The sequence below is a fragment of the Salmo trutta genome, chromosome 14 (assembly GCF_901001165.1).
Source record: "Salmo trutta chromosome 14, fSalTru1.1, whole genome shotgun sequence".
NCBI lineage: Eukaryota > Metazoa > Chordata > Actinopteri > Salmoniformes > Salmonidae > Salmo > Salmo trutta.
Window position 1 is genome coordinate 82,087,677 of NC_042970.1, and position 20,136 is coordinate 82,107,812.

At 41.3% G+C, this 20,136-nt stretch overlaps 1 protein-coding gene and 1 pseudogene across 1 annotated transcript in view; both read right to left on the reverse strand.

Annotated features, from left to right (window-relative positions):
- The window catches only part of LOC115147649 (perforin-1), a 32,741-nt gene extending 23,510 nt beyond the window's left edge, over positions 1-9,231 (reverse strand). The window contains exon 1 of the mRNA XM_029689936.1: positions 8,898-9,231. The gene's annotated coding sequence lies outside the window, so the exon portion shown is untranslated. The remainder of the gene's footprint in view (positions 1-8,897) is intronic.
- On the reverse strand, positions 5,939-6,057 carry LOC115147928 (uncharacterized; annotated as a pseudogene).
- Positions 9,232-20,136: the final 10,905 nt, after the last annotated feature.

Here is a 20,136-nt window from a genome sequence, read left to right on the forward strand (position 1 = left end):
TTGCAGACGCTCTTATCCAGAGCGACTTACAGTAGTGAATGCATACATTTCTTTTTTTTTTTTGTACTGGCCCCCCGTGGGATTCGAACCCACAACCCTGGCGTTGCACACACCATGCTGGCGTTGCAAACACCATGCTCTACCAACTGAGCCTCTGGGCAGTTGGATGTCAGTGACAGAAACTCTACCAATAATTTTTTTGAACACTAAAATATCTGGGCATGGTAGAGCTTCAACTAGGTGATTAGAGGAAACAGTATCCCGGATGAGCCTCCATTTTGTTACGTTCCCCCGCAAAAAAACAAAACTTGTCGCTCAAACAGAAGGGGAAAGTAACAAAGAGTCACTAACAACAACCAAAACAAAACAGGTGGGGTTCTAGGAGGGGTTCTGAAAGACACTCATGGAGGTGTCCACTGAAAGTTGACTATCAACAACAACTGGGACCAAAAAGACACCCACTATGAGCACCCACTAAATTTTCCCAAGAAGAGGTAAACAAAATAAAAACCCACACCAAACTTAAAAAGGAAGCAAACCAAAAAGTGGAGCAAAACAAAAACAGGGATGAAATAGGGAGAGCCAACTAAAGGTTAACCCTCCACATCTCTCAAGCCGCTCTTCAATATCACCTGTGCCAGCACAGTTGAAAAACCTTCTGACTAACGAGATGACAAGCCAGCATTGGTGTAACACATACTTAATAACAAGGTGACACCAATTGGTGGGCCCAGCGTGCCAACGTCCAACCTCTAAATATACATGGAAAACCGAAGCCTGTAAATGCTAGCAAGCTAGTTTCATCATATTACCTCAAGAACACAATACACTAATAACATGAAATCCTGACACCACAAAACATAATTTACACAGTATGTGACTAATATTTATACAAGTAAGGTACAAGGTTTTCAGAGTTTACAATCTCCTTTTAGTGAGTTTTATACATTTAAAGGGGAACTCCACTCCACTTTTTTCATTAGCCCACTGTTGTAAAATATAAGGACAACAACCACAGAGCCACTGCCTGTTCACCCCGCTATCATCCAGAAGGTGAGGTCAGTACTGGTGCATCAAACCTGGGACCGAGAGACTGTAAAACAGCTTCTATCTCAAGGCCATCAGACTGTTAAACAGCCATCAGTAGCACCTTAGAGGCGGCTGCTCTATATACATAGACTTGAAATCACAGGCCACTTTAATAATGGAACACTGGTTACTTTAATAATGTTTACATATCTCATATACTGTATTCTATTCTACTGTATCTTAGTTTGCCGCTCTGACATTGCTCTTCTTAATTCCATTCCTTTACTTTGGGTTTGTGTTGGATTGTTGTGAAATTGTTAGATATTACTTGTTAGATATTACTGCACTATTGGAGCTAGAAACACAAGCATTTCTCTACACCTGCAATAACATCTGTTAAACACGTATATATGTGACCAATAAAATTTGATTTGATCTGTCGGCTCCATTTGCACAGACTGTGTAGACCCCTTTATCTGACTCAAGCTTCCACAGTGAACGCTGTAAGGATAATCTCAGTGACAGCTCCCCGGTCCTTTCTCCATCGAACAAAAATATTATTTTCTACAAAAATGATTTCCTACTTTACTTTTGGTCTTTCATGTATTTTATAAATGTATTGTTTTGAGCATTCCCAGGTGGTCTCCCATCCAAGTACTAACCAGGCCCGACGCTGCTCAGCCACCAAGATCAGACGAGGGCAGGCGTGTTCAGGGTGATATGACCACAAGTGTATTTTCTACCCCATTTTCTCCCTGTATTACGACCTTGGCTCACCGCTGTGAGGGGGGGTGTTAGTGTGTGACAGGGGTTCAGTGTTGTGTGAGTATTTAATCTCTCATTCATGTATTTATTCACTCATTCATGTATTGAATCACTCATTCATGTATTGAATCACTCATTCACGTATTTAATAACTCAATCACTTGTTCATCAACCCTTCAGTATTCTGTAAGTGTGTATGTTTTTTTGTGATAGGTGTGTGTCAGAGTGTGGGTATTTAGTATACAGGCTTTCCAGAACCTATGTTTTCCCCTGAGATGCCGTTTGTCTGTCGACATACAACCATTGTACGTGCGTGTAAATGTGCATATAATTCTATGTGTGTTTATATATACTGCCTGGGTGTGTGGCCATTAGCCTGTGTGGGCGTTGTACCAGCTGTGACCTTGAGTTTGTGTGTCCTTGTGGATTTCAACAGTCCCGAGTTTCATGGCAAGAAAATCTTTTCTCCTTACTTTTGGCAGAAGTCCAAAAAACTGACTTTCTGCTGGTCTTATAACTTCTCCCCAGGAAGTCTCCAGAATTACAGAATAACAATTATTAGATTATTATTATTACTTATTATTAAAATTACAGAGTCTCATTATTATTAATTATCATTGGGATTACATAGTCTTCTCAACAACACACACACACCAGAGTTGTTGAACCAAAAGATAATGATTAGGTGAAATATTTAGCGTTTTACCATTATCCCGATAATTGCCACTGCCAAACCTTTGTGTGGTTAACAGCATTTCCCTCACTCAGACAACAACAAAAAAATTGCAAAAGTTGCCCAATTAGCATGAGTGATGGTGCTCAAGTTCAGAACTGCTGTAAGTAAAAAGCACATATCTTCAGCTCTGACGTCGTGTATAACATGTTCACACAACTAACAAGCCAAGTCCAACCCCAGATCACTGACGCAAACTAAGACAAAGTTCACTAGTTGGGGTTATCAATAGCTATTTCTCATTGAGCATGATTTCATGTTATTGACCACTGCACAACAATATTGTTACTGAACATCTTCGGAACAGGGTTGTATGATGCTTCAATGGTATATGTACAGTATTAGTCAGCTATATTCTAGGTATATGTACAGTATTAGTCAGCTATATTCTAGGTATATGTACAGTATTAGTCAGCTATATTCTAGGTCGTAAACATTTGTATTGACAGTTCTGTAAGACAGAAAAAATAGAAACAGAAACCTAGTAGCTTAGAAGAAACAGTAGACACTTATAAGAAATAGAGAACCTATACCTATTTAGTTGAATGATATACAGAATATCAACAGTATAGTACCTAAATGTAACTCTCTCTTGTTCAACCCGCCATATGAACAACAGAAATGTCTGTAAGCTGTCAAAATGTAGATATTGTGTAATCACTTTGACACTACAAACAAAGCTAGCCTAGCTATATTTCATTGTTTCAACAAACTAGCAAGCAACTAGCTACCTTCGAGCTAGTTAGCTGGTACTTTTGGCTGGCTATGCAGCTAGCTAATGACAGCTTGCTGCAATACGGCTAGCTAGCACAAGACAGCACTAGTGAGGTGAAAGTGCAAAAGTAGCCTTCAAGGCTTTCTTCACAGTCATGTTTGCAATTGTAAAAATGAGTTAGTTAGCACCTAGTGGTCAAGCTGTCATCACAAGGGGACTCTAGTTAGCTATTGCCAAAGATACTGGTAATTAACCTGATATGGATAGGGGGCAGTATTTTCACGGACGGATGAAAAAACGTACCCGATTTAAACTGGTTACTACTCTTGCCCAGAAACGAGAATATGCATATTATTAGTAGATTTGGATAGAAAACACTCTGAAGTTTCTAAAACTGTTTGAATGGTGTATGTGAGTATAACAGAACTCATATGGTAGGCAAAAACCTGAGAAAAAGTCAACCCGAAGTGGGAAATCTGAGGTTGTAGTTTTTCAAGTGATTGCCTATCCAATATACAGCGTCTGTGGGGTCATATTGCACTTCCTAAGGCTTCCACTAGATGTCAACAGTCTTTAGAACGTTCTTTCAGGCTTCTACTGTGAATGGGGAGAGAATAAGAGCTATTGTAATCAGGTGTCTGGCAGAAAGGCATGAACTCAGTCATGCGCGCGGCTGTGAGCGCAAGCCACATTCCCTTTCCTTTCTGAAGACAAAGGAATTGTCTGGTTGGAATATTATTGAAGATTTATGATAAAAACATCCTAAAGATTGATTCTATACATCGTTTGACATGTTTCTACGAACTGTAATGGAACTATTTTGACTTTTCGTCTGGACTAAACGCGCGCTATGTGAATTTGGAATGCTGGACTAAACATATTTAGTTTAGGAGGTATTTGGACATAAAGATGAACTTTATCAAACAAAACAAACATTTATTGTGGAACTGGGATATCTGGGAGTGCATTCCGATGAAGATCATCAAAGGTAAGTTAATATTTATAACGCTATTTCTGACTTCTGTTGACTCCAAAACATGGCGGGTATCTGTATGGCTTGTTTTGGTGTCTGAGCGCTGTACTCAGATTATGGCATGGTGTGCTTTTGCCGTAAAGCTTTTTTGAAATCTGACACAGCGGTTGCATTAAGGAGAAGTGTATCTTTAATTCTATGTAAAACACTTGTAACTTATATCAACGTTTATGATGAGTATTTCTGTAAATTGATGTGGCTCCCTGCAAAATCACTGGATGTTTTGGAGGCAAAACATTACTGAACATAATGCGCCAATGTAAACTGAGATTTTTGGATATAAATATGAACTTTATCGAACAAAACATACATGTATTGTGTAACATGAAGTCCTATGAGTGCCATCTGATGAAGATCATCAAAGGTTAGTGATTAATTTTATCTCTATTTCTGCTTTTTGTGACTCCTCTCTTTGGCTGGAAAATGGCTGTATGTTTTTTTATGACTAGGCGCTGACCTAACATAATCACAAGGTATGCTTTCTCCGTGAAGCCTTTTTAAAATCGGACACTATGGTTGGATTAATGAGAAGTTCATCTTTAAAATGGTGTATAATACTTCTATGTTTGAGGAATTTTAATTATGAGATTTTTGTTGTTTTGAATTTGGCACCCTGCTATTTCACTGGCTGTTGGCAGGGTGGGATGCTAGCGTCCCACATTTCCAAGAGAGGTTAACGACTGTTCCACAGGTGCATGTTCATTAATTGTTTATGGTTCATTGAACAAGCATGGGAAACAGTGTTTAATCCCTTTACATTAAAGATCTGTGAAGTTATTTGGATTTTTAGGAAATATCTTTGAAAGACAGGGTCCTGAAAAAGGGACGTTTCTTTTTTTGCTGAGTTTATATGTGACCAACAAAATTTGATTTGATCTGTCAGCTCCGTTTGCAAAGAATGTGTAGACCCCTTTACCTGACTCAAGAGCTTCCACAGTAAACGCTGTAAGGATAATCTCTCAGTGACAGCTCCCCGGCTCTGTCCCTGGCAAAGCTGTAAGGAAAATTTCTCAGTGACAGCTCTCCGGTCCCATTCCAATCGAAAAACAAATCTTTGTCACGCCCTGACCTGAGAGAGCCTTTTTTATGTCTCTATTTAGGTTTGGTCAGGGTGTGATTTGGGTGGGCATTCTATGTCCTTTTTTCTATGCTTTGTATTTCTTTGTTTTGGCCTGGTATGGCTCTCAATCAGGGACATCGTTGTCGCTGATTGGGAGTCATACTTAGGCACCCTGTTTTCCTTTGGGGTTTGTGGGTAGTTCATTTCTGTTTAGTGTTTTGCACCTGACAGAACTGTTTGGCTGTCGTTTTTTTTGTTTAAAGTGTTCTATCTTTAATAAATTCATGATGAGCACTAACCACGCTGCGCCTTGGTCTACTCTTTTCAACGACGGCCGTTACAATCTTACTCTTTTCTACTCATTCCAACCTATTTTTAACTTCACTTCTGGTCATTAATGCATTTTTTTATTTATTTATTGTTTAGAGCAGGGCTTTCCCAACCCTCTTCCTGGAGGTCTACTGTCCTGTAGGTTTTCAGTCCAACCCTAATTCAGCTAGTTATTAAGGTCTTGTTGAGCAGCTAATAAGTAGAACCAGATGTGGACTGAAAACCCCCAGGACTGTAGATTTCCAGGAAGACGGTTGGGCAGCCCTGGTTTAGCGCTTACAGCAACTGGCATTCCCAGGTGGTCTCCCATCCAAATACTAACCAGCCCCAACTCTGCTCAGCCACTGAGATCAGACGAGATCAAGCATGTTCAGGGTGATATGGCCACATGTGTATTTTCTACCCCATTTTCTCCCTGAATTACGACCTTGGCTCATCGCTGCAACTCCCCAATGGGCTCATTCATGTATTTAATCACTCAATCACTTGTTCATCAACCCTTCAGTATTGTGTAAGCTTATGTTTTTTTTGTGATATGTGTGTGTGTCAGAGTGTGTACTTAGGTTCTGGAAAGCCCTCATGCTATGTTTTCCCCTGAGATGCCGTTTGCCTGTCCACAGACGTGCGTGTAAATGTGCATGTGTAATTCGATGTGTGTTTATATACTGCTCAAAAAAATAAAGGGAACACTTAAACAACACATCCTAGATCTGAATGAATGAAATAATCTTATTAAATACTTTTTTCTTTACATAGTTGAAGGTGTTGACAACAAAATCACACAAAAATAATCAATGGAAATTCAATTTATTAACCCATGTTGGTCTGAATTTGGAGTCACACTCAAAATTAAAGTGGAAAACCACACTACAGGCTGATCCAACTTTGATTTAATGTCCTTAAAACAAGTCAAAATGAGGCTCAGTAGTGTGTGTGGCCTCCACGTGCCTGTATGACCTCCCTACAACGCCTGGGCATGCTCCTGATGAGGTGGCGGATGGTCTCCTGAGGGATCTCCTCCCAGACCTGGACTAAAGCATCCGCCAACTCCTGGACAGTCTGTGGTGCAACGTGGCGTTGGTGGACGGAGCGAGACATGATGTCCCAGATGTGCTCAATTGGATTCAGGTCTGGGGAACGGGCGGGCCAGTGCATAGCATCAATGCCTTCCTCTTGCAGGAACTCCTGACACACTCCAGCCACATGAGGTCCAGCATTGTCTTGCATTAGGAGGAACCCAGGGCCAACCGCACCAGCATATGGTCTCACAAGGGGTCTAAGGATCTCATCTCGGTACCTAATGGCAGTCAGGCTACCTCTGGCGAGCACATGGAGGGCTGTGCGGCCCCCCAAAGAAATGCCACCCCACACCATGACTGACCCACCGCCAAACCGGTCATGCTGGAGGATGTTGCAGCCAGCAGAACGTTCTCCACGGCGTCTCCAGATTCTGTCACGTCTGTCACGTGCTCAGTGTGAACCTGCTTTCATCTGTGAAACAGCACAGGGCGCCAGTGGCGAATTTGTCAATCTTGGTGTGCTCTGGCAAATGCCAAACGTCCTGCATGGTGTTGGGCTGTAAGCACAACCCCCACCTGTGGACGTCGGGCCCTCATACCACCCTCATGGAGTCTGTTTCTGACCGTTTGAGCAGACACATGCACATTTGTGGCCTGCTGGAGGTCATTTTGCAGGGCTCTGGCAGTGCTTCTCCTGCTCCTCCTTGCACAAAGGCTGAGGTAGCGGTCCTGCTGCTGGGTTGTTGCCCTCCTACGGCCTCCTCCACGTCTCCTGATGTACTGGCCTGTCTCCTGGTAGCGCCTCCATGCTCTGGACACTACGCTGACAGACACAGCAAACCTTCTTGCCACAGCTCGCATTGATGTGCCATCCTGGATGAGCTGCACTACCTGAGCCACTTGTGTGGGTTGTAGACTCCGTCTCATGCTACCACTAGAGTGAAAGCACCGCCAGTATTCAAAAGTGACCAAAACATCAGCCAGGAAGCATAGGAACTGAGAAGTGGTCTGTGGTCCCCACCTGCAGAACCACTCCTTTATTGGGGGTGTCTTGCTAATTGCCTATAATTTCCACCTGTTGTCTATTCCATTTGCACAACAGCATGTGAAATGTATTGTCAATCAGTGTTGCTTCCTAAGTGGACAGTTTGATTTCACAGAAGTGTGATTGACTTGGAGTTACATTGTGTTGTTGAAGTGTTCCCTTTATTTTTTTGAGCAGTGTATATACTGCATGGGTATGTGGCCATTAGCCTGTGTAATTATATGTGTGTTTATATGTACTGCATGGGTGTGTGGCCATTAGCCTGTCTAATTCTATGTGTTTATATGTACTGCATGGGTGTGTGGCCATTAGCCTGTGTAATTCTATATGTGTTTATATGTACTGCCTGGGTGTGTGGCCATTAGCCTGTGTAGGCGTTGTACCAGCTGTGACCTTGAGTTTGTGTGTCCTTGTTGATTTCGACAGCCCCACTAGAGTTCGTTGGCCGGAAAATGACTCTTGGCAGAAGTCCAAATCCACTAGAAATGTCCACTAGTTCTTATAGCTTCCCCACAGAAAGTTAAAGAGCCATCAGTAGCACCTTAGAGGCGGTTGCCTCACATACATAGACTTGTCACTGGTCACTTTAATAATGGAACACTGGTCACTTTAATAATGTTTACACATCTTGCATTACTCATCTCATATGTATATTCGGTATTCTATCCTATTCTACTGTATCTTAGTCTATGCCGCTCCGACATTGCTCGTCCAAATATTTATAAATTCTTAATTCCATTCCTCAATAACAGCCATTAGATTTCCTACTGGTCTTATAACTTCTTCACAGGAAGTCTCCAGAATTGCAGATGAACAATTATTAGATATTATTACTTAATATTCAAATTACAGTCTCATTATTATTAATTATTATTGGGATTACATAGTCTTCTCAACAACACATACACCGGAGCTGTTAAACTAAAATATATAAATTAGGTGAAATATTTAGCGTTTTACCATTATCCCGATAATTGCCACTGCCAAGCCTTTGTTAGGTTAATAGGCTAGTGACAATTTAAAAGTCACACCACTCTAATGATTTTGGATTGAATTGAAATACACAACTATGATATGAAAAAACACAATTTAAATCTGTGAAGTCGCAAATCCGACAAAGATTCCTCTGAATCTAAACCTTGTCATTAAAGGCTTTAAATCCACTCACCTCTCTGAATTTGTGTGAGTGGTTCTTCAGCTGAGTTTGTCCTCAGATCTGGAGTCAGTGATGAAATCTGTCTCTCCCTCCTCTCTGTCTGTCTGTTTTTCTCTACAGCCAGGAATGGTCTTTTATACAGAACAACGGAGTTTCTGACTACGACAAACTTTGAAAAAAACTTTAATTAACTTAATTAACTTGCCTAGTTAAATATATATATATTCTTTTTTTTTATAGAACAGAAGCTGTCTACCTCGACCTTACATCCAGTAATGTAGTCCAGACTGCTTCGTATGTGTTGTGTGGGGGGAGGGGTTCTGTGTGTGTGTGTGTGTGTGTGTGTGTGTGTGTGTGTGAAGAGAGACCATATGTTGTCTCCTATTGACCATGTGCTTTCACTTTCATTATGACTTCTGTTACACATGGGTTTGGTTAATAGAATGCATTGACATTGAGGTCAAAAGCAAATTACATATTTGATCCAAACTTTCCTTTTTCTCTTCAAAAGTAAAAAATCATACTTGCAGGTCAACATTTTGGGTAGGATCTAGTCCCCCAGAACTTGCCCTGAGGGGCCTCTGCAAACAAAACAACAAGAACAACACAACATAAGAAAGGTGATGAAAGGGGATGGAGGGAAAGGGGAGATTTTGTAAAAACTCCCAGTTCTGGACAAACAACAAAAACACCTAGGTTAACACACCCACAGACGTACTTTTGACCTGAGTGGGAAGAGAAGGGAAAGGGGGAGAGATGGAGAGAAAGATGATGTTGAGTGATGTCGTAAAACTCCCTGCCGTTCTGGTTGACACATCGCTCACGTTGTCTTGTGCTCTCCAGTTAGAACCAGAATAGCCCAATAATCTACTGTTAATGTTTTTATTTATTTATTTATTTCACCTTTATTTAACCAGGTAGGCTAGTTGAGAACAAGTTCTCATTTACAATTGCGACCTGGCCAAGATAAAGCAAAGCAGTTCGACAACATACAACAACACAGAGTTACACATGGAGTAAACAACATACAGTCAATAATACAGTAGAAAAAAAAAATAAGACTATATACAATGTGAGCAAATGATGTGAGATAAGGGAGGTAAAGGCAAAAAATGCCATGGTGGCAAAGTAAATAAAGTATAGCAAGTAAAACACTGGAATGGTAGATTTGTAGTTTGAAGAAAGTTCAAAGTTCAAATATAAATAATATGGTGCAAAGGAGCAAAATAAATAAAATAAATAAATACAGTAGGGGAAGAGGTAGTAGTTTGGGCTAAATTAAAGATGGGCTATGTACAGGTGCAGTGATCTGGGAGCTGCTCTGATAGCTGGTGCTTAAAGCTAGTGAGGGAGATAAGTGTTTCCAGTTTCAGAGATTTTTGTAGTTCGTTCCAGTCGTTGGCAGCAGAGAACTGGAAGGAGAGACGACCAAAGGAGGAGTTGGCTTTAGGGGTGACCAGAGAGATATACCTGCTGGAGCGCGTGCTACAGGTGGGTGCTGCTATGGTGACCAGTGAGCGGAGATAAGGGGGGACTTTACCTAGCAGGGTCTTGTAGATGACCTGGAGCCAATGTGTTTGGCGACGATTATGAAGTGAAGGCTAGCCAACGAGAGCATACAGATCGCAGTGGTGGGTTGTATATGGGGCTTTGGTGACAAAACGGATGGCACTGTGATAGACTGCATCCAGCTTGTTGAGTAGGGTATTGGAGGCTATTTTGTAAATGACATCTCCGAAGTCGAGGATTGGTAGGATGGTCAGTTTTACGAGGGTATGTTTGGCAGCATGAGTGAAGGATGCTTTGTTGCGAAATAGGAAGCCAATTCTAGATTTCACTTTGGATTGGAGATGATTGTTTAGGTGACTAGCCCAATAATCTACTGTTAATGTTTAGGTGACTAGCCCAATAATCTCCTGTTAATGTTTAGGTGACTAGCCCAATAATCTACTGTTAATGTTTAGGTGACTAGCTGTCATAGGCGTCGTAAGGATTGGACCAAGGCGCAGCGGGTAAAGTGCTCGTCTTCTTAATTTATTTAAAGAAAACACTTAAACAAAATAAACAAACGACGAAAAACAGTTCCATAAGGCTCCCAGGCTATACAGAAAATAACCACCCACAAAACACAAGTGAAAACAAACCCAACTAAATATGGCCTCCAATTAGAGACAACGACAACCAGCTGACTCTAATTGGAGGTCATTGCCAAAAACCCAACATAGAAATAGAAAACTAGATATACACATAGAAATAGAAAATATAGAACATAAATCAAAAAACACCGAAACACACAAAACAAACACCCCCTGCCACGCCCTGACCAAACTATAAATAACCCCTTTTACTGGTCAGGACGTGACACTAGCCCAATAATATATTATTAAAGTTTAGGTGACTAGCCCAAGAATATATTATTAAGGTTTAGGTGACTAGCCCAAGAATATATTATTAAGGTTTAGGTGACTAGCCCAATAATATATTATTAATGTTTAGGTGACTAGCCCAAGAATATATTATTAAGGTTTAGGTGACTAGCCCAAGAATATATTATTAAGGTTTAGGTGACTAGCCCAATAATATATTATTAAGGTTTAGGTGACTAGCCCAAGAATATATTATTAATGTTTAGGTGACTAGCCCAAGAATATATTGTTAAAATTTAGGTGACTTTCCCAAGAATCTACTGTTAATGTTTAGGTGACTAGCCCAAGAATATATTATTAATGTTTAGGTGACTAGGCCAAGAATATACACTGCTCAAAAAAATAAAGGGAACACTTCAACAACACAATGTAACTCCAAGTCAATCACACTTCTGTGAAATCAAACTGTCCACTTAGGAAGCAACACTGATTGACAATACATTTCACATGCTGTTGTGCAAATGGAATAGACAACAGGTGGAAATTATAGGCAATTAGCAAGACACCCCCAATAAAGGAGTGGTTCTGCAGGTGGGGACCACAGACCACTTCTCAGTTCCTATGCTTCCTGGCTGATGTTTTGGTCACTTTTGAATGCTGGCGGTGCTTTCACTCTAGTGGTAGCATGAGACGGAGTCTACAACCCACACAAGTGGCTCAGGTAGTGCAGCTCATCCAGGATGGCACATCAATGCGAGCTGTGGCAAGAAGGTTTGCTGTGTCTGTCAGCGTAGTGTCCAGAGCATGGAGGCGCTACCAGGAGACAGGCCAGTACATCAGGAGACGTGGAGGAGGCCGTAGGAGGGCAACAACCCAGCAGCAGGACCGCTACCTCAGCCTTTGTGCAAGGAGGAGAAGGAGAAGCACTGCCAGAGCCCTGCAAAATGACCTCCAGCAGGCCACAAATGTGCATGTGTCTGCTCAAACGGTCAGAAACAGACTCCATGAGGGTGGTATGAGAGCCCGACGTCCAGAGGTGGGGGTTGTGCTTACAGCCCAACGCCGTGCAGGACGTTTGGCATTTGCCAGAGAACACCAAGATTGGCAAATTCGCCACTGGCGCCCTGTGCTCTTCACAGATGAAAGCAGGTTCACACTGAGCACATGTGACAGATGTGACAGAGTCTGGAGACGCCGTGGAGAACGTTCTGCTGCCTGCAACATCCTCCAACATGACCAGTTTGGCGGTGGGTCAGTCATGGTGTGGGGTGGCATTTCTTTGGGGGGCCGCACAGCCCTTCATGTGCTCGCCAGAGGTAGCCTGACTGCCATTAGGTACCGAGATGAGATCCTCAGACCCCTTGTGAGACCATATGCTGTTGCGGTTGGCCCTGGGTTCCTCCTAATGCAAGACAATGCTAGACCTCATGTGGCTGGAGTGTGTCAGCAGTTCCTGCAAGAGGAAGGCATTGATGCTATGGACTGGCCCGCCCGTTCCCCAGACCTGAATCCAATTGAGCACATCTGGGACATCATGTCTCGCTCCATCCACCAACGCCACGTTGCACCACAGACTGTCCAGGAGTTGGCGGATGCTTTAGTCCAAGTCTGGGAGGAGATCCCTCAGGAGACCATCCGCCACTCATCAGGAGCATGCCCAGGCGTTGTAGGGAGGTCATACAGGCACGTGGAGGCCACACACACTACTGAGCCTCATTTTGACTTGTTTTAAGGACATTACATCAAAGTTGGATCAGCCTGTAGTGTGGTTTTCCACTTTAATTTTGAGTGTGACTCCAAATCCAGACCTCCATGGGTTGATAAATTGGATTTCCATTGATTATTTTTGTGTGATTTTGTTGTCAGCACATTCAACTATGTAAAGAAAAAAGTATTTAATAAGATTATTTCTTTCATTCAGATCTAGGATGTGTTATTTTAGTGTTCCCTTTATTTTTTTGAGCAGTATATTATTAAGGTTTAGGTGACTAGCCCAAGAATCTGCTGGTAATGTTTAGGTGACTAGCCCCAATAATCTGCTGTTAATGTTTAGGTGACTAGCCCAATAATACATTGTTAATGTTTAGGTGACTAGCACAATAATATATTGTTAAAATTTAGGTGACTTGCCGAAGAATATATTGTTAAAGTTTAGGTGTCTAGCCCAAGAATATATTGTCAAAGTTTAAGCCCAAGAATATATTGTTAAAGTTTAGGCCCAAGAATGTGTGAATGAAAGTCGAGCCACTTTAAGCTGCTTTAACATCCAAGGACCTTGTATGTTATGTTCAGAGGTGAACTGGCTCTGGCAGTCAAAACAGCCAAATACTCCATCTAAACGTGAATTGATTCTCAAGTGCGATTCGGAGTGAAAAGATGTTTCCACAATAATTTCCTACGACCAAAAATAGCTTTGTGACATCAGAATAGCGATCACTAACCTCAATTTGTCGGAGGTGAAAGACATATTGATTGTGCCGGACCAGGCCCTACAAGAAATTGACCTCAGGTCCATCCTGTTTCCATTGATCATCCTTGAGATATTTCTACAATTTGATTGGAATCCATCTGTGGTAAATTCAATTGATTGGACATGATTTGGAAATGCACACACCTGTCTATATAAGGTCCCACAGTTGACAGTGCATGTCAGAACAAAAACCAAGCCATGAGGTAGAAGGAATTGTCCGTAGAAGTCCGAGACAGGATTGTAGCAAGTCACAGATCTGGGGAATGGTACCAAAACATGTCTGCAGCATTGAAAGTCCCCAAGAACACAGTGGCCTCCATCATTCTTAAATGGAATATGTTTGGAACTACCAAAACTCTTCCTAGAGCTGGCCGTCCGGACAAACTGAGCAATCGGGGGAGAAGGGCCTTGGTCAGGGAGGTGAACAAGAACCCGGTGGTCACTGTGACAGAGCTCCAGAGTTCCTCTGTGGAGGTGGGAGAACCTTCCAGAAGGACAACCATCTCTGCAGCACTCCACCAATCAAGCCTTTATGGTAGAGTTGCCAGACGGAAGCCACTCCTCAGTAAAAGGAATATTACAGCCCACTTGGAGTTTTCCCAAAGGCACCTAAAGACTCTCAGACCATGAGAAACAAGATTCTCTGGTCTGATGAAACCAAGATTGAACTCTTTGACCTGAATGCCAAGCGTCACGTCTGGAGGAAACCTGGCACCATGAAGCATGGTGGTGGCAGCATCATGCTGTGGGGAGGTTTTTGCAGCGGCAGGGACTGGGAGACTAGTCAGGATCGAGGGAAAGTACTGTTGGAATTGGCTAAACTTTGAACATTGAGATATTAAATAAATGATAGAGACAAAGCCTTGAAAAGAAAGAGTTTGTAAAAAGTCAGAAGGCTTTGGAATGTGTTTTTTATTTCACCTTTATTTAACTAGGCAACTCAGTTAAGAACAAATCTGTGTTTGATGGAGGAGAGGAGAGTGATGTGTTGATATAGGGAAGACAGGTGGATATCTGTGGATTAGGAGGTAAGGGGTGAGGTCAGTTCCCCTTAAGGGAGTAATCAGGGTTGGTATCTGGTTACCTTCTTTCCTGTGGAGCCATAAACTTTAAGGAGGAGTGCCTTAAGTAGGATGCATATAAACTGTGATGTCTGAAATGTTTTGCTGTCTTTTTTTCAGCTGTACAGAACCTTTGGGAAGGATTAAACTTGGTTAAAGCTTCTCTAGTGTCCGAGTTATTTACTCTGAAAAATAAGAACCTAACAGTACAGAGAGATCCTTGATGAAAATCTGCTCCAGAGCGCTCAGGACCTCAGACTGGGTGAAGGTTCACCTTCCAACAGGATAACGACCTTAAGCACACAGGGGTGGCTTCGGGACAAGTCTCTGAATATCCTTGAGTGGCCCAGCTAGAGCCTGTACTTAAACCCGATTGAACATCTCTGGAGAGACCTGAAAATAGCTGTGCAGCGACTCTCTCCATCCAACCTGACAGAGCTTGAGAGGATCTGCAGAGAAGAATGGAAGAAACTCCCCAAATACAGGTGTGACAAGCTTGTAGCGTCATACCCAAGAAGACTCGAGGCTGTAATCGCTGCCAAAGGTGCTTCAACAAAGTACTGAGAAAAGGGTCTGAATACTTATGTAAATGTGATATTTCAGTGTTTTATTTGTAACAAATTGGCTAAAATGTATAAAAACCTGTTTTTGCTTTGTCATTATGGGGTATTGTGTGTAGATTGATGAGGGAAAAAACCGTTTCATTCATTTTAGAATAAGGCTGTAATGTAACAAAATGTGGAAAAAGTCCAGGGGTCTGAATACTTTCGAATGCACCATAACCCCACTGCCACCATGGGGCACTCTGTTCACAACGTTGACATCAGCAAACCGCTCGCCCACACAACACCATATACTTGGTCTGCAGTTGTGAGGCTGTTTGGACGTACTGACAAATTCTCTAAAACAACGTTGGAGGCGGCTTATGTTAGATAAATTAACATTCAATTCTCAAAACTGCGCATTTTAGAGTGGCCTTTTAAGTGTAATGATCATGCTGTTTAATCAGATTCTTGATTATTGAAGGCCCACTGCAGTCAAAATTCTGTTTTTCTGTGCTTTATATCATATTGTACAATAGCAGATGAAATTAACACTGTAAGGTTTGCATGGGCGGGAGTTTCGATTTTCCAAGGTGACATCATGCGGTGAATTGGTTAATAGACCAATAACAAACCAAACCTCTCTGACAATAATAGCTAGTTTTCAGTTTTTCCAAGTATGAATCTGCTATTCAAAGTGTTGGATAAGAGTGTCTGCTAAATGATGTAAATGTAAATGTTTCTATTGGCTAATAGCAGTATAGCCAAATTCAATGTTTTTTCATTTTTTACAAATATTTTAGTACTTGATATTGATATAAAAATGGCTGCATTAAGCCTTTAACGTGTAAACAGAGTGTCAGGACTATTGTACTATTGTGGTTGCAGCAACATGTTATGGGTAAGCTTTGTTAGGATCAAAATAAATGTGAAAGGAGCAAAGCCCATCTTAAAAATTCTCTAAAAACCCACCTCAGTCTTCTGAAAACCTAACCCTGGGATAGAGTTTTATTTTTCAGCGAGACAGTTCCACAAATGTTATTGCCAAAGACACAACAGAATGGCTTTCCAAGAGGTGTTGAGTGTTCCTGACTGGTCTAGAATTTCATTGTACCCTGCGATTACATCTGAAAACCAATGACTAATAAACTAATCTAATCTAAAAATGTGTTTGAAAATCGAAGAAAAGGTTTAAATATCGCTGTTCAACAATGATCCCAAACCAAATGTACTGAGCATGAGCCATTTTGACAAAGAAGGTGGACAAGCATTATATATACAAAAGTATGTGGACACCCTTTCAAATTAGTGGATTTGGCTATTTCAGCCACACCCGTTGCTGACAGGTGTATAAAATCGAGCACACAGCCATGCAATCTCCGTAGACAAACATTGGCAGTAGAATGGCCTTACTGAAGAGCTCAGTGACTTTCAATGTGGCACCGTCATAGGTTGCCTCCTTTCCAACAAGTCAGTTTGTCAAATTTCTGCCCTGTTAGAGCTGCCCCAGTCAACTGTAAGTGCTGTTATTGTGAAGTGGAAACGTCTAGGAGCTCAGCTGTGGAAAGCCTTCGTGGAAGCTGTTAAAGCAGAAAAGGGGGGGGGACCAACTCCATATTAATGTCCATGATTTTGGAATGAGATGTTTGACGAGCAGGTGTCCACATACTTTTGGTCATGTTGTCTATGTTGCCCTAAGAGTTGTGCAAAGTAGGTAGAATCTTAATGAAAATTATTCACAGCTTTAATTCCCACCAAGTAAAATGTGGAAAAAAGTTGAAGGGGGTGTAGACTTTCTATAGGCCCAGTATGTAAAATATATTGGTAGCTTGAGGTTTCAATGTGAGGTACTAGTCATGTAAAATATATTGGTAGCTTAAGGTTTCAATGTGAGGTACTAGTCATGTAAATATATTGGTAGCTTGAGGTTTCAATGTGAGGTACTACATTTACATTTACGTCATTTAGCAGACGCTCTTATCCAGAGCGACTTACAAATTGGTGCATTCACCTTATGATATCCAGTGGAACAACCGGGGAGTTGAAAGCCCTGAAACATGCAGAAAACCTCTCCCTTGAAACTCTATGACATACAGAACATCAACAACGATAGAGTACCTATTTAGTTGAATGATATACAGAATAACAATCAACAGTAGGGTACCTATTTAGTTGAATGATATACAGAATAACAACAACGATAGAGTACCTATTTAGTTGAATGATATACAGAATAACAATCAACAGTAGGGTACCTATTTAGTTGAATGATATACAGAATAACAACAACGGTATAGTACCTATTTAGTTGAATGATATACAGAATAACAACAACGGTATAGTACCTATTTAGTTGAATGATATACAGAATAACAATCAACAGTAGGGTACCTATTTAGTTGAATGGTATACAGAATAACAACAACGGTATAGTACCTATTTAGTTGAATGATATACAGAATAACAACAACGGTATAGTACCTATTTAGTTGAATGATATACAGAATAACAACAACGGTATAGTACCTATTTAGTTGAATGGTATACAGAATAACAACAACGGTATAGTACCTATTTAGTTGAATGATATACAGAATAACAATCAACAGTAGGGTACCTATTTAGTTGAATGGTATACAGAATAACAACAACGGTATAGTACCTATTTAGTTGAATGATATACAGAATAACAACAACGGTATAGTACCTATTTAGTTGAATGATATACAGAATAACAACAACGGTATAGTACCTATTTAGTTGAATGATATAGTCAGTTGAATCCTATATGCCACCTGATTATACATGAAGACATGAAGAGATGCAAAGGAATGATTGTAGAGCTGAACTGTGGCTAGAAAAGGTAGAGAAGAGATGCAGACTCTTACTGTAGCCTAAAGAGTATAGACAGTAACGAGACTATTCCATACTACAGGAGTCTACATCAAACCAAGTAGCCAATAAAGCTCAATGCCCTATCCAGGTGTCACTACCCAGAGGTGGAAGGATTGTAGGTTTCACACTGGTCCCCGGTAAGGTGAGTGTCACAGGTGAGATTGCAGGTGAATTGGATGCCTCCCCCGCTGGCCCCACACTCCTCTCTGTGTGCCCCCTGCTGGATGAAGACCGTACAGCCACCCAGCAGGTCATCGCTAATCATGTCTTGATCCCAGGCCTCCACCTTTAGCGCCAGGTTTGTGTCCACACGCCCCATGTTAAAGGCAGTGTTCCACACAGGATTGTAAGATTTGATCACAGGGGTTTGTTTGGGTGGAGATGTGCCATATTGGACCACAGCATACCTGTAGCAAGTTGAGAAACGGGGAGTTGGAACCAAAATGGAGAGAAATACAGGGGATTGCTCTGGGTAATTAAAACTTCTTCAAGATCGGTGGGTCCACCGCGGGACGGTTGAGCTAACGTAGGCTAATGTGATTAGCATGAGGTTGTAAGTAACAAGAACATTTCCCAGGACATAGACATATCTGAAATTGGCAGAAAGCTTAATTTCTGCACTGTCCAATTTACTAGTCACCCCCCCAATTTACAGTAGCTATTACAATGAAATAATACCATGCTATTGTTTGAGGAGAGGGGACAGTTTTGAACATGAAAAGTTATTAATAAACAAATTAGGCACATTTGGGCAGTCTTGATACAACATTTTGAACAGAAATGCAATGGTTCATTGGATCAGTCTAAAACTTTGCACATACATTGCTGCCATCTAGTGGCCATCTAAATTGCACCTGGGCTGGATTAAAACATTATGGCCTTTCTCTTGCATTTCAAACATGATCGTACAAAAAAATATTTAAAAAACGGTTGTTTTTTTCTTTGTATTATCTTTTACCAGATCTAATGTGTTATATTCTCCTACATTCTTTCACATTTCCACAAACTTCAAAGTGTTTCCTTTCAAATGGTACCAAGAATATGCATATCCTTGCTTAAGGGCCTGAGCAACAGGCAGTTAGATTTGGGTATGTCATTTTAGGCGAAAATGTATAAAAAGGGGCCAATCCTTTTAATTACTATTCAATTACCATGGCATACCACAAGAGGGTGGTCCGACTTTATACACTGTAGCTCCTGGCTACAGGATCAGTCTGGAGACCTGCAGCAACTGGCCTGACACTAAAAGTGTCCTGTCACTAAAACTAGCCTGTTACTAAAAGTGGCCTGGCATAAAGGTGTCCTGTCACTAAAACTAGCCTGTCACTAAAACTAGCTTGTCACTAAAAGTGGCCTGTCACTAAAGGTAACCTGTCACAAACTAGCTGGTCATGAAAAGTGGCCTGTCACTAAAAGTGGCCTGTCACTAAAGCTAGCCTGTCACTAAAACTAGCCTGTCACTAAAAGTGGCCTGTCACTAAAACTATCCTGTCACTAAAAGTGGCCTGTCACTAAAACTAGCCTGTCACTAAAAGTGGCCTGTCACTAAAAGTGGCCTGTCACTAAAACTAGCCTGTCACTAAAACTTGCCTGTCACTAAAATTAGCCTGTCACTAAAAGTAGCCTGTCACTAAAAGTGGCCTGTCATTAAATCTAGCCTGTCACTAAAAGTGCCCTGCCATAAAAGTGGCCTGTCACTAAAACTAGCCTGTCACTAAAAGTGGTCTGCCATAAAAGTGGCCTGTCACTAAAACTAGCCTGTCACTAAAAGTGGCCTGTCACTAAAAGTGTCCTATCACTAAAACTAGCCTGTCACAAAGTGGCCTGCCATAAAAATAGCCTGTCAGTAAAACTAGCCTGTCACTCAAACTAGCCTGTCAATAAAAGTGGCCTGTCAATAAAACTAGCTAATGCTAT